The 16,117-nt window shown below is 40.8% G+C and overlaps 1 protein-coding gene across 2 annotated transcripts in view; it reads left to right on the top strand.

Moving 5' to 3' along the window:
* The window catches only part of NEBL (nebulette), a 344,404-nt gene that overhangs the window by 87,206 nt on the left and 241,081 nt on the right, over positions 1–16,117 (top strand). The window lies entirely within an intron of this gene.

Genomic DNA, 16,117 nt, shown 5'->3' with positions numbered 1-16,117 from the left:
GCTCTAACTTTGGAGAAGTTTAGGTAGACAAACCTGAAAACACTCTCCCTGTATAAGAAAGCAAATTTCACTTCATGTTAGGAATTCCTACCTGTTCATTCATTCATTCACTCAAAAAAATGAGTATCAAATGCCTACAAAGTACAAGGCCCAGTTTAGGGGCTGGGGATATAGCAGTTTCTTTGCTCTCATGGAACTTCATTCTAGTGAAGGGAGACAGATTAAAACAGGAAGGTAAATAGCCCATCTGTCACCTGGTGGTGGATGCTATGGAAACAGTGAGGCAGGGAAAGAGAATGCTGGGTTGAGGGCAGTGTTACTATTTTATGCAGGATGTCAGGGATGGTGTCTAATGAGGTGACATTTGAGCTGAGACCTGATGGAAGTGAGGGCGTGAGCTGTGAAGATGTTTGCGGAAAAGCAAGTATAAAGGGGGGAGGTAGAAGCACGTTGATGTGTCGGACACAAAGTCAGAGGGGCAACGAACGGAGAGCGTACAGGGCAAAGGGGTGGGGAAATGAAACCAGAGACAGGGCTCGATTAAAGCAGGAATCATCTAGGGCCTCTTAAGGGCTTTTAAGAATCTTGGCTTGCACTCTGAGTGATGCTATCTGGTGTATGTTTTAGAAATTATGCCTGGTTTCTATGTTGGGAGTAGGCTCTAGGGTGAGCACAGGGAGTCTATCACGGTATCCAGGTGAGAAACTATGGGGTTCACATCATGCTGGTAATAATGGAAGAAATAGGAAGAGGTCATGTTCTAAATATATTTTGGAGGTGGAGCCATTGGATGTACCTTGGGATGTAGGGCATAAAGGATGCAAGGAGTCAGATATCACCTTTCTTTCTTTCTTTCTTTCTTTTTTTCTTTCTTTCTTTCTTTCTTTCTTCTTTCTTTCTTTCTTTCTTTTCTTTTTTTTTTTGGTCTGAATATTAGGTCAGTGAGCAGTAATTTACTGAAATGGGAAGAACTGGAGGAGGCACAGGTTGTCTGAGGAGAGTCAGGAGTTTGGTGCAGGACCTGTTAGGGTTGAGATGTCTATAAGGCATGGAGAATGAGGTGTCAAGAAGGCAAGAATATAGTGAATCCGGAGATGGGGGATGATTATGGGCCGGAGTCACGAACGTAGACTTTCTTTTTCTTTTTTAATCAAGAATAAAAAAAATCCATACTACTTCACTGTCTTTCAGATGTTTCTCTCCTAAATGTACCTTGTTGATGTTGGGGGGTATTCTTCACAATTATATATGGCCTATTTTACTCAAAAAGGAGAAATGTGTTTGACTTTAGCACCCTATGGAAGTAGTTAAGTGTAAGAACAGGGTAATTCAAACTGCTTCCTCACTCTCCTTCCTCTCATTACCAGAAGCAAAAGTTTATTTAAAAAAACAAGGAGGAAGAAGCACAGAAGCCTAGAGGCACCTAGGAAAGGAGGGAATTTCGAGAATGAAAGAATATGGCTCTGGAGAGATAATATTTAAGTCATAGTGGAAATTTATGGAATCTAGGTAAACCCCGTTAGCCTTCTCCCTGGCTTCAGGTTTGGGTGGGAGACGTCAGGGATGTGCACAGAGCCTTCCTCTGTGTTTGGCTTCCTTCCCACGAAACAAAAGAAACAGAAATACAAGTGCTTGGTACCACATGCTTTTTGAACGTAGAGTAGGTGTTTAAAGCCATGAGACTGGTTGAGATCAACCAGGTGTGAGTATATACAGGAAATATAGAGGTGCAGTGCCTAAGGCCTGAGCCATCCCAGGGCCAGGGCCAGGGTGACGGGAAACTATCCATGTATGCTAAGAAGGATGAGCCAGTGTATTAGTTTCCTACAGCTGCTGGACAAAAATTGGGTGATTTGAAACAACAGAAATTCACTGTCTCATAGTTCTGGAAGCTAGAGGTCTGAAATCAAGGTGTCAGAATGGCCATGCTACAGGGCCAAGATGGCTCTTGGGGACAGTTCTTCCTGCTTCCTCTAGTTTCTGGTGTTTTTCCTGCAGCCTTGGCATTCCTGTAGGTATTCTAGTCTAGTCATGTGGCCTTCTTCTCTTGTGTGTCTTCACTCTGTGCACGTCTGTGTCCAGATTTTCCCTTTTATAAGGACACTAGTCATTTTGGATTAAGATCCACCCTAATGACCTCATTTTAACCGGGTTAAATCTGTAAAGACCTTATTTCCAAATAAGGTCACATTCTTAGGCACTGGGAATTAGGATTCAACATGTCTTTTTTGAAGGACACAATTCAACCCATAAGAGCCAGTGAGAAGCAAGACAGCCTGGTGTTCTAGAAGCTAAGTGAAGAATATGTTTTAGGTAGCAAGGATGGATGAACTGAGTCAGAGGCTGCTGACAGAGCAAACAAGATGGCCAGTACAGATTGACCACAGGATCGAGCCACGTAGGAGCTCACTGGTGTTCTAGTGATGAGTGATTTCAGTTTAGTGGTTCAGTGACGTGGACTGGGTTGAAGTTCAAGAAAGGATGGAAAACAAAGGAGTTAGAGAAAGCAAGTATAGACAGTTTTTTGAGGAGTTTTTCATATAGGGGAAGGGAAAAATAAGATGGTGGCCATGGAGAAACCAGAATTCAAAGAATTTAAAAAAAATTTTTTTTAATTTAAAACACAGTGGGAGAAATAGCAGCATGTCTATATATACCAATGTGAGTGAACCACTAGAGGGGGAAATGTGACAGGGAACAGGCGACAATTTCCAGAGCCATGTCTTTGGGTAGGCAGTGGAATCTGATGGCTATGGCGAAGCTCTCCACAAGCCTTCAGCCAATTCTGGTACATGCCCAAGATTGAGAATCCCTGCTCCAGATGCTCTCTAGAACCCTCGGAAATTCTGTGTCTTGTGATGGATATTACCCCATCACCAAATCTGAAATCCTTTGTTTGTTTAGAAGGATGATTATTGCCTACGTTGCACAGAGAATGAGTTAAGATGAATTTGACCACCGCGTTATACAGGGATTGGTGCCACAGGGAGTGGCAGCCCTCCTTCTGTGCTTTACCCAGAGGGCTTTAAAAGCTGTTCTGTCTCTTTAAACTGTACCTCCTGCCATTCAGAGGCGCCTCTTCAGCATTGCCTGGGAGATCTGGCTGCTTCTCCAGCCTCTATTTTTAGATGACCCTGCAGCAGACCCCAGCAGAGTGAAGAGTGTCATGGGGACTTGAAATATTTGTATTTGGCAGGACTGAAACTCTGTATAACAAATTAACGTCCTGATTCCCAAATGCTATTATATCAAATTTTCGTGTATGGAGTTTACTTAAAATATGACCTACTGTTTTTATGAAAACCCTTCCAAAGAAAAGTCTCCAGCTTTGATGATCTACCTGATGATTGTATGATTTTATTTTGTTCATTATAAATTGTAGCTGTGGGTTAGTGTGGCCACCAAATGTGATGGCTCCTTGGAGTCCCTCTTATTCGAAGATGGTTTCCAATAAGAAGTATACGGTTTCCATATTTCCCATCCGGAGTCGGTTAAGGTTGGCTTTAATTCTTCTAATGTTAGAATACTGAAAAAAGTTGAGACAATGGAAAGAGTTTTAATCAAAGTAGCAGTTGACTTCAGTTTTCGTAAAATAACTTGCCACGAACAGATGTCTGGCTAGTACAGAGAATTCTGCTTTACTAGTTGTTGAAATGACTTTGAGAATATTACTATATGTTATTTGGTAGAAGATCTGATTATTGAGGCTCTATCTCCCCCACTCTCTAAGGTTTACACTTCTCAAGAGGGCTTTTCCTCCTCCCTCCTTCAAAGTAGTCAGAAAGGATTTGAATCACCTTTTGGTCCTAGAAAATTATTTCCCAAATTTTTCTGATTGTGTGTGTGTGTTTTAAAGATTTTATCTATTTATTCATGAGATACACACACAGAGAGAGGTAGAGATACAGGCAGAGGGAGAAGCAGAGCTTGAGGCCAGACTTGATCCTGGGGCCCTGGGACCACACCCTGAGCCAAAGGCAGATGCTGAACCATGAGCCACCCAGCCGTCCCTTCTCTGATTGTGTTTAAGGAAATTTACAACAATTCTGAGATTTTGCTAATTCTGTTTGTGCTGGTCGAATATTAACATTTTTATCCTGAAGTATGCATTACTCATTCGACATCCCACAGATGGGTGTCTCAGTGCCCAGCACAGGTGACATAGAACATGAGGGGCACAGGGTCTCATGGGGCTGACACTCTAGCAAATAGCATTTGCAACATGTCCAGTGTGATAAGACCAATGAAAGACACAGGCTCTGGCGCTCTGGGTGCCCAGGTGAGAGGGCTTATCTGACTGGCTGGCGTGGTGGTCAGTGCTCAGCATGGTCACTGAAGGGAAGTGATAGTGAAGCTTTTCCAATATATGATCTTTAAATACTTTATAGTAACTTATACTATAATATTTCACATTTTGTGTTTAATTACTCTCATATCCATCTATTTTATCCTCACGAACACCCTACATATAGGCAAGACCAGAAGAGAAAATTAAGGCTTAGAACGCTTGACCTGTCCAGTTTCACACAGTTGGTAAGTGTAGGAGCCAAGCCTAAAACCCAGGGTATGAGTCTGTTGAACATAGTTCAAGTGTTTTACACCCATAGTTAGGAAAATCTTTAGTTCTGAAATGAACCAACTCATGTTCTAGAACAACTGATAGTTTGACACGCATTTAAAGGATGTTTGAGCTGTCTTTAAGTTTCCTTGAAATTATAAATCTTTAGACACCGCTCTCAAATAATAATAGCTTTGCAAAGTTTTAAGAAAGTTTAGCTTGAGGTGGATGACTGAGATGACTTCATGTTTAACCACTGAGTTTGATAAGCATGCCATAAAATAATGTTGGTTCTTTTAGGAGTTATTTAAAAAATGCATTATAAAACTTCATGCATACTGTCATTGTTTCCAAAGGAGTTCTTGGTTTGTAATTTTCAAATATGAAAATTTATGACAGACAGCAGGTAGGTTTTTTTTTCCTCTTTCTCTCTTTCCCCATATTTTAAAGCATTATCTTTATAAGCAATCGAAGCTGTTTTTTATGGTTTTGAAATTATTTCTGTTTGATTGCTTTAAACCTGCTGTGAAACCTTATCTAGCAGAACAATTTAGTGCCCAGTTAGGTTAAAGCACCTTCCAAAAGTCTAGATGAGCAAGAATGGATGCTGTGTGTGTTCTGCTGGGACAGAGAGAATGTGCTGCTATCAAGATCACGGGCAGGACGAAAGGAGACATGTCTAACATGTCTATTTGAACTAAGCTTGGCTCTTGACCAGAATGGGAAGGGCTAATGGGCTGTGTCACTGGTAGCCAGGTCCCATAACCTCCAGAATGAATGCTATTTATTTTGACACTAGATGTTCTTTTTTTTTTTTTTTTTAAAGATGTTATTTATTTATTCATGAGAGACACACAGAGAGAGGCAGAGATACAGGCAGAGGCAGAAGCAGGCTCTATGCAGGGAGCCTGACGTGGGACTCAATCCCGGGTCTCCAGGATCATGCCTTGGGCCAAAGGCAGGCGCCAAACCGCTGAGCCACCCAGGCATCCTGATAGTAGCTGTTCTTAGTAATGTTTCTGTGAAACGCACAAAACTGATTGCAGTTGACTGTAAAAATGACATCAAGTTTGCCTGTTTTTCAGTTAATTGATGCATCTTCCAGTAAAAATAGATTTCAAGTGGGAGCTTTCTCCTCCATGGTGGAGTAAGCTGATGATCAAGACTGTCTGATTGAAGAAATTTGGGGAAGCAAAAAAAGTCTCGTTTTAAATATTCCTTTTTATGTCATATTGGGTCATGAATAAATTAACAATAAAGGCATTTCTAAGAGAGTCCTGGGGATTTCGTAGGCCATTAAAGGTCACCCAGACTCTTAACAAAACTCATATAGGGAACTGGTTCACAGTAGCCTTTATTCCTGGCCATGTAGAATGAACACAAGGGTACAAACTGGACTGTTGGACGTTTCTTGGTCTTGTCCAGGGTCCCTCTGCCGCCCTCTTTTGAAATGTTGCTTTCTTGGCCAAATGCCTGGTCTCACCATGACCTGCTCACATGTATGACCCAATCTTATGGCAGGAATCAAACAGCAGCCCTTTCTAGGAAATCCTGCCCCCAACCAGGCATCATCTCTCTTTCCTCTGGAAACCCCAAATAGCCTTTGTACTTCTTTCTGTGAAATTACTTATGTGAAAGTCCCCAGTGCTGACCTGGCACATAGACTCTCAGGGAATGTCTGCTTCCATCTTTCTTTTTATTCTGTGGCTTGTGTGTATGTCTTTTTTTACTTTTAGCAATAGAGTCAGTTTAACTGTTTTTACTTGTTTTATTTATTTTTATTTTTTTAAAGATTTTATTTATTTATTCATGAGAGACACACACAGAGAGAGGCAGAGACACAGGCAGAGGGAGAAGCAGGCTCCATGCAGGGAGCCCGACATGGGACTCGATTCCGGGTCTCCAGGATCACGCCCTGGACGGAAGGCAGCGCTAAACCGCTGAGCTACCCTGTTTTTACTTGTTTTGAAATAATTTATTTAAGGGGTGCCTGAGTGGTTCAGTCAGTTAAGTGTCTGCCTTTGGCTCAGGTCACAGTCTCTGTGTTGGGCTCCCTGCTCAGTGGGGAGCCTGCTTCTCCCTCTTCCTCTGCCCCTTCCCCCACTCATGCTCGCTCTCTTTTTCAAATAAATAAAATCTTAAAAATAAAATACTTTATTTAATAAAATATTTTATATATGTGAACGACTTTAAATGAAGCACATAGTTTAAAGAATCAGAAAATCAACACCCACATACCTGCCACCAAGCTTAAGGGAGATAGTCAATACTGCATTGAGCCTTCTGTCTTAGTGCACTGGGGCTGCTATCACAAAAATTTCATATTTGGCTTGAGTGGCTTCAACAGCAGACATTTCTTTCTCAGAGTTCTGGAGGCTTGAAAGCCTAAGATCAAGATGCTGGCAAATTCAGTGTCTTGTGGGGGCCGTTTCCAAGTTCATAGATAGTCATCCTCTTCCTGTGTCTTCACTTGGTAGAAGGGGTGAGGGAGCTCTCTGGGGTCACATTTGTAAGGGCACTAATCTCCTTCCTGAGGACTCTACCCTCATGACCTAATTACCTCCCAGAGGCCCTGCCTCCTAATGCCATCGCTTTGATGGGTAGCATTTCAACATGGGAATTTTGGGAGGATTAGAACATTCAGAACATAACATCCTCCCTGACCACATCTTCTCCCTCCTGGAGTAACTGCCATCTTGAGTTTTTTGTTTATGATTTCCTTTTGTAGTTAATCTGCATGTAGGCGATTCCAAAAACAATACGTTTCTTGACTTTGTATCTTCTTGAACTTGGTATTAGTGGAATAAAATTGTGTGTATTCTCTTGTGACTTGCTTTACTCAACATTATACTTTTGGAGTTTATCCATGCTGTGGTAGGTTGCTCTATATCACTGCTGTGATTTTCACTGTGGTGTAGTATTCCAGTGTGGAATATATCCAGTTTTTTTTTTTTTGATATGACAATATGAGTGTAAATGTGCAAGAGTTCCAAGTCTGAAAGTACCTTGGAGTGAAATGACCAGGTCTGTGTGCATTTTTAACGTTTCTGGGTGTGATGCCGTTTGTTTTCCAAAGTGGTTGTGCTGATTTGCTCTATCACCAGAAGCATATGCTTTTTCTAGTTGCTCCAAAACCTTTCCCTAGTGCTTTTAAAGTGCTCGGAGGACCAAAGATCTTGCATTTCTAGTTTTTAGCCTCAAACTTTGCACAAATTTGAGAAATAATGGATTAAAGAGTTGAGTCAATTTCTTCTTCCTCTCTGAAATATCCTGTATTCATTTTTATAAACAGAAGGGAGAACTGTGTAGGAGAAAGTCCAAACTGGAATCAAGAATCTAAGTATATAGTGTCGTAATGGCAAAATGTTCTCTACTGTGCAGGACAGATAATCTTCTCTCTACGCCATGATTTGGAGACATCTTAGATGGCAGCCAGCCCATGTCAGAGTTCAGTTAATACTAGTTGCTCTGTATTTCCCATCTAACTCAGCTCCAGTGTTAATGCAGGACGTTTTGAACATGGTTCATTGGTCTGCATTGTGATGAATAACCCAGAGACAACTAAAGCCTCAGGACAAACAAAGCATTTGTCTGTGTAGCCTCAGGGCAGCCCATAGCCAAGCTACTCTGGCTGATTTTAACATGCGTGTCCCCATAGTGCATCTCCTTCGAGTCTTCTTGGACAGTTTCTTTTCATTCTTGCACTGGGGCTTCGTGAACTCTCATAGGAATTGTGGTGACTTCTGAGGCTAATTTAGTTAGATCATCTGGACTATGGACTTGTCACAGAGTTGAGTAGCAGGAGAAGTTGTGTAAATTGGAGTTTATTTAATACCTACCACTCACTGTGTGCCAGACCTGTTCAGAGCACTTCACAGATGTTAATTCCTAGCATCCTCATACCAACATCCTCAACACAATAACATATTGCTATTATTGCCACTTCAGAGACCAGGAAACTGAGACACATGGGTTCAATAACATGCCCAAGTGACAGAGCTGGTGGCTGGTGGAGCCAGGATGCAGTTACATGTATATCAGTTACCTTGAGCTAGTGAAGCAGGTGAGTGGATGTCTGTGTATATCCTGTGGTCCTTTCATGCCCTAACCTTTGTGTGTCAATATAATATCGATACCAAAGCTAAAAGAGCTATGGTTTTGACACCAGAAGGTCCTTACCCTAGTCCTGCTTCTTATAGGTGCACCATTGAACAGGTTTAAAAAATTATTGATAGCTGAATATCACCCTCTTTATAATGTCTCTTGAGGTCTAAGAGAAACTAATACTCAGAGTTGTAAATAGTTTTCCTAAAATTATGGATTTAAAAAGATTTGCTTGGGCTTTATTCCAATCTCTTAGTCTTAGCTCAGTATGGTAACTGGTGGGGCACCTGGGTGGCTCAGTGGTTGAGTGTCTGCCTTTAGCTCAGGTCGTGATCTTGGGGTCCTGGGATCGAGTTCCACATCGGGCTCCCTGCAGGGAGCCTGCTTCTCCCTCTGCCTGGTGTCTCTGCCTCTCTCTCTGTGTTTCTCATGAATAAATAAGTAAAATCTTAAAAAAAAATTGTAACTCATTATGGTGCTTCTGGTAGAATTAAGAAAACGTATGGTTGTAAAGCTTTTCAATAGCAGAAACTTAAAAAATACTCTCAGTATCAATGACTCCTCCAGATAGAATGAAATGTGTTGATTTTGAAATTAACCGGATACATTTTCTGCTTTCAGTGTAGAAATTCATGTCATTCTCAAAAGAAATGTAACTTCATTAGTTTATATTTTCAGCCAGAAGTAAGGACTCTTTAAAAGCAACTCTATTTTGTGAGGTTAACATTAAGGCATCTAAATCTGTCTTCATGTTTATATAGCACTTATCTTGCAGTGCCTGGGAAATTAATTCCCAGGTGTCACGACATTGAAATATTTGGGCATTTTTGGGGTACTATAATTGTACTATATGCCTTGGAGTAAATGCCAAGTCATACTTTTTTTTTTTTCAATCTTGAGTTTCAATAAAATACAATCTTAATGAAATCAATAGGGATCTCAGTCAGAGCCTGGCATTTTCATATTTTTTTCAAAATTCTTAAGAACATTTTGGAAAAATACATTTGTGCCATGGTCCTTCCCTTCATGAACGTCCAAGAGAATTTAAATGTAAAATGTGAATCGAAAAGGACTTGCAAGAAAAGAAGATAACAGAGATTCTTTGAATCTCTCACATTTCAAAGAAAACAGAAGCAGCTTGTTCTTGAGCCAGGGAAGAGACAATGCCCTGGCCAGCGAGTGCTGTCAAAGAAGGAGCGCAGCTGGCTGACTGCATCACAGGGCCTGGGGTGTGACACGCCGTCGCTCCAGGCAAATGGTTGACTTGGAGTATCCAGGACAATGCCAGCGAGTCGCCCACACGTTATGAAACCAGCCTGGAAAAATAGTCGTTGGGGTATCTGACCTGGCTTGCCTAACCAGCCTTTTTTTTTTTTCTCAGTCACAGTAACAACGATAAAGACACAAAACAAACAGCAATAGAAAAAGAGTATGTCAGTGGATCCGAAACCACCTTGATACCACTTCCAGCTAATTAGTCACAGCACTGTATTAGCACAAGTTGGCCAGAAGCTCTTTTGGAAAAGTAATTTTCACAAAACTTTCCATTTTTTCCCCCCTGTGTTTCCCTGACCTCCTGAGGGTTTAGGCATCTTTGCTAAGTCCCACTTTGTCATGCGCACACGCAACACTTCATACTGGTTCAGTCCAGGTGTAGGGGACAACCTTAAAAATAAAATTCCAGGACGCCTGGGTGGCTCAGTGGGTGAGCATCCGCCTTCAGCCTAGGGCCTGATCCTGGAGACCCAGGATGGAGTCCCACATTGGGCCTCCCCGCAGGGAGCCTGCTCGTCCTTCTGCCTGTGTCTCTGCCTCTCTCTCTGTGTCTCTCATGAATAAATAACTAAAAATCTTTAAAATAAAAATGCCAAACATTCATTTGCATACCTCCTTGGGAATTATTATAATGAGGGGCCATTGGATGAGGTTTATAAAGAATCCAACAGATTATTTTTACATTTGAAAAATGAAAACAGCTCTACTATCTTCCTTGTATTAATGCTAATTGCAAATGTTTTAAACAGTTTAAAGGAATATGTATGAGTATTCCTGGACACACAGAAAATACCTGGAGGGGCAGCCATGATTAAAAAAAAAAAAGTGGGAAATGAGATTATAACCATGAAGTCAGGTTAACACCCCATTGTCTTCTTTTTACCTCAGCATTCTCCAGATTACAAATCTTGTATTGTATATGGTCAAGATGGCTGCGGTTGAAGAACATTGTGAATTCTCAGTTGAACCCCAGATTTTCAGTGGGGTCATTGGGAAGGCTAGGCCAGGAAAGACCCATTCTGAGCATTTCCTGTCAGCATTTAATGCTAGTACTGCCATATTTGCAATGGCTCCTGCTCTCACAGAACTTGAGGAGGTGGCATTTCCACAACAGTGGGCTGAGAGGACCCATGTTGTAAAATCCCAAACAGGCCTGGCCAGAAAATTCTATTCCTGATGGCTGGTGATGTCCCTGGATTATCCATATGCTTTCAAGAAAATGCCATTTAATCTTGGTTCTAGCATCTCCATCAACTTTATCTTGTGTATGAAGAGCTTCTATGCAGATGACCAGTTGACAGTCAGTTGGTGACTCAGTTTCTCCATGTAGGGAAGGAAGGTGAGTTCTCTTACTTTGTGGATTTTGCAAAACTGGATTGGTCTCTGGGTATATTTTTGTTGTCAGATTTTCTTGGGTCTTACTTTATTTTTAGCCACCATTATTCTTACTATGGACAGGTTGGGAAGTAGTTGAATTGAGGTGGGAAGCTTATCTCTCAGTGAAGTGCAGACTTGACCTCTCATCATTTTCTGTGAGCCTTTTATATTCATGTGCTCTTTCTTGTTAGTGTTGGTTCATGGAATGACACCATGCAGCACCCAGCCTCACGCCTTCAGAACCACTGCTTACAGATAGTGACAGATCACTGCAGCTTGATACTTCCTTTTCAAGAAAACAAACACCACTTTCTGATTGCATTGGTGGCCTCATTTTTGCCTTTACCTGATATGTGAAGTTTTCAGTTGAATTAAGTATTTAAAAAAGAATGTTATCTCTGTATACAAAACCCTAAAGGTTGTAGTCATTCTTTAAATAAATCTTTAAATGAGGTTTTCCTCTCTTCCTCCTCCTCCCCCTCTTCTCCTGTAAATGATTACAGCATTTCTATAGTGTCTTTTAAACTTTTAAAAAACCCTACTTCATTGCCATAGCTTCTTAATATCTCTGCCTTTAGTTATTATATACAGTGTTTAGTACTTTAGGTTTTCCTATCTTATTTATTCTAGCTGTTTAGAATTACTTTTTAGGTCACCTAAGTGTGATTTTTGCACACCAGCGGTCAGTTGAGTTCTTCTGGGTGCTTCATATCCCCTCATGCAACTAATTTCACAAATCTAGCTCATGCCTTGCTTTGAAGGGCTTGGATATGTGAGGAGAGTGAAGGGATTGCAGTCACGTTGAGGTTGAGGTTGAGGTATTTTCCTATCACTAGACACCAAGGCTAATGTTTTATCCTTTCTTTTTCTTTTAATGCTGGCTCAGCTTTAGGGGTTTATAATTTCTCTTAAAGAAGGATGCTCATTGTATTTCGTTCACCGTTGGTTGGAGTCTCCACAGTAGAAGGAAGCCAAATCCAGGAGCAGAGTCAGTAGGCAAAGGAACAAGTCATCAGTGCTAGGGACCTGAAATACCACGTGACCATAGCTGATAGGAACCCACATGGTGGCTGGACTTGGACACCTGTGGAAATGGGTGACCAACCATCATGGTTTACCTGGGACTATTGGATTTTAATATTAAAAGTCTTGCTTATTAGGAAACCTGGCAAACTAGGATGGTTGGTCACCCTAGAAGCAAAACCGTCCTGAGTAATCAGTTTCCTCACATGATCTGAGGTAAGAAAAAGGTGAGAGAATTAGGATGCTTTCCTATGTCATCAGGAAGCAGCCAACCTCAGATGAAGTCAGTGAAAGCTGGCACATCGACTTGGGAATTCTAAAAGTGTTAACTTGAGAAGTAGTGTCCTGGAGAAAGCACAGGCCCTGAAGCCAGATGGCCTTATGGATTTTTTTGTTTGTTTTGTTTTGTTTTGTTTTGTTTTTGTTTTGGTCTATGACTTTGAGCAGAATATTTCATGTCTGTGAATTTTCTCATCTGTAAAAGGAGGGAAATGATACAGACCTCTTGCATATTGGTTGTGAAGATTGATGTTAATATATATATAATGTGTTTGTTATGATGATGATGTAAAAGGTAAAAAATTAAAAAAAGGTAAAAGTCCCTGTGGAAATGCAGAAAAAATTAAAATTGAAGAGTGAAAATTTATCATTATTTATCAAGTCATGTCCAGTGAAAAGAGAAGCTATCTGGTAAACCCAAATATTTTTTAAAGATTTTATTTATTTATTTGAGAGAGAGAAAGAGCACAAGTGGTGAGAGAGGGGCAGAGAGAGGGAGAGAGAGAGAGAGAGAGAGAAGCAGAAACAGACTGTCCATTGAGCAGGAAGCCTAATGTGGGGCTCGATCCCAGAACCCTGGGATCATGACCTGAGCCTAAGGTAGACTCGCAACTGGATGGAGCCACCCAGGTACCCCTGAAAAACCCAAATATTAATGAGAAAGAATAATGTGAAGATAGGAGAAGTGTATCAGGTTGAATTACCTAGAGCTTAGAGCTGGAGACCCTAGCTATTAATTAGCCCTCCTCCCCCATTATTTGACCATCCAGGGTCATCTAATTCCTGTGCTTTTTTTATCAATAACCTTTGATTTTTGCTTTGGTTCTTAGGGATCTGACACACTCACTCTCCACTCACTCTCCAGAGATGAGACATTTTGGAGAGGCAATATTTTCTAGCCAGTTGAAGTTTTACACCAGTAAGAACTAATGCTTAAGAATGGAAAAAAATACAGAGATTTCTGTAATACATAATTCACTTTGCCTTGAAGTGGTCTCCTTCTTCATCACCCACTTTAGAGGCTAGAGATGTAGCCTTGAGCAGTAAAGAACTAGATCATGTCACTGCAGTAGGGAAGGGTGTGGGGGGAGCATGAGAATGGCTATCAAGCAGCAGAGCAGAAGGAAGTGAGGGAGTAACAAGACAGAGTGGACAGGTGGCCTCATTTGGTTGAGTGGACTGGGAAGGGCTTTTGGAGATTGTGGTATTTGATTCGACACTTGAGTAAAAAGAATTCAAAAGGTAAATGGAAGGGAAAGGGAAAGTCTAAATACAGCAATGAATTTTGCACAGATGACATCATCCCAGGCACTGGAGGAGTGTGGTATCTCATACTACATCATTAGATTTGTTTCTGATTTGTAATCAATCTTCTTAGGAGCTTGGTTAGAATGAGGAAATTTGCCAGATTCTCACTCAAATACTTAATAAATTGGTAAAATATCTTCTCTGAAAATATAAAGTAGGGGATCTCAGACCCTGCGTGGTGGGAGCCTGCCAGATAGTAGCTACTGCTATGTTGAAAAACCACCCCCAATATGAAAACAACCATGATGCTTAATTTTGTGAGTCACCCAGTTTTTGGTCAGACGTCTAGATGTTACTTTGAAGGTATTTTTAAGGTGAGATTAGCATTTAGCTCAGCAGAGTTTGAGTAAAGCACATTACCCTCCGTAATGTGGGTGGGCCTTATCCAATCAGGTGAAGACCTTAAAAGAAAGACCAATGTCTCCCAGAGAAGGAGAAATTGTGCCTTCCGACTTCAGATGCAATATTTAACTCTTCCCTGGTCTCTAGCCTACTGGGCTGGTCTTCAGATTTCAGACTTGGCCAATTCCTTAAAATAAATATTTCTCTCTGTCTCTATCAATCTCTTGTATATAACCAGTCGTTTATTGGTTTTATTTATCTGGAGGACCCTGGCTGATTTATATCTGTACCCCTTTTGTGCTTTTAAAACTCAGGTGACACTAAATCTATTGTTGGCCTTCTGTTACCTAGTTGTGGGTTTTTTTTGTTTTTGTTTTTTTTAAAAAGAAATTTGTCATGTTTAAGAGTAGGAAGTCCCTTGAAGGAAGAAGTGCACTCTGGGAGATTTTCTGAGTGGCAGCCATCAAGAGATATCTGGGGGAGTCTGTATTTACATGTTTTCCAGCCATATTTCCCCAGCATGTTGTGCATCTGTGACTCTTCTTGGAGGAATTTGGTATTCAGAAGTCAATAAACAAATTACATTGATCTGTAACGTGGGGCTGTCACAGTGACTGCTGGTATACCCACTCTTTCAGCCCCGTGTGTGGGGAAAAAGAACAACATTAAACGTGTCCAGGCAAATGACAATGGATCCTGTAGGAATTCAGGGCAAGATGTTCCTCTTGGTAAAGCTGCCACAGTGGAAATTTTTGTCTTGGAAAGGTGCTTGTTTTGCATTGAGATATGTTGATCCCGTGGCACACAGAAGTCCTTTGCTGAGTAGATTCTGGATTTTTCGGTTGGATAAATGTTCTCTGGTACTTGTGCACCCCACAAAGGAGGGAAACTTAAAAGCTATATGGCAATGTCACTGTGGGATAGAAGTGGCCCTCTTGGCAAAGTGAGTAATACTTGAAATTTATATACCCTTTCATGATTTACCTCAGTGGATGATGGTGTTTGACAATATCACTCAAGCATGTGGGAAAGGTATCACGTGCTCTCTTTACAATATGAGGAAAGGGAGCCTCTTGAGATGAAGTGACTTCGTCAGGGTCACAGAGAATCATCTCTTCTGCCTCACACAATAGTTGTTTAGGCTACTTTGGTCCTAGATTTCCATAAAACTCCAGCACAGTATTTGGTCCCTACTATGAACTTAGACAATTCTTACTTCATCTCTACTTTAATTTGTTTATGGGACAAAGTAGAAGATATTAAAAAATAAGTTCTGTTTGTGGCTTCATGTGGGAAGGCATTAAGTACAGAGAGATCTGTTATGAATGTGCTTAGTAGAAATGTGCGTTGCATTATTGACAGATTCTTTTTTTGAAATAACTAAAGCATTGCAAAGTCATATAAAATATTTTTATTCTGTCCCATTCCCCTTGTCAAGTGCCTGCCTGGATATGGTCCTTTGGAATAGGTCTTCCAGAGAGGAGGTGATTCGTTCAAATATTGATTGGCATTTTTGACAAGGGACGTCTCAATCATCACTTGGTTCATGACCATAATCAATGTATATAACTTGCAACAATCTTGTATTTGTTTCTGAGTAAATCAGCAAGACATTAAAAAAAAAAACAAACCACAAACAGACTCCAAAAGTATTGAATAAAAGTGACTCAATATATGATTTGCTTTTCTCCATGGCTTAACTTTGTGGCTTTATTATTGGAACGTCATTAGCAGCCAACTGCTGGTATATCTGAAAAGGCTGGTTGGCAGGCACATTCATAAATTTTTATGCTGTAAATCATGCTTCCTGGAAAATATAAAAGTATAAGAGATTGTACATATGCTTTTTCT

Source organism: Vulpes lagopus, chromosome 8 (assembly GCF_018345385.1).
Source record: "Vulpes lagopus strain Blue_001 chromosome 8, ASM1834538v1, whole genome shotgun sequence".
In the NCBI taxonomy this organism is placed as follows: Eukaryota; Metazoa; Chordata; class Mammalia; order Carnivora; family Canidae; genus Vulpes; species Vulpes lagopus.
This window is presented reverse-complemented; position numbering and strand designations above follow the sequence as displayed.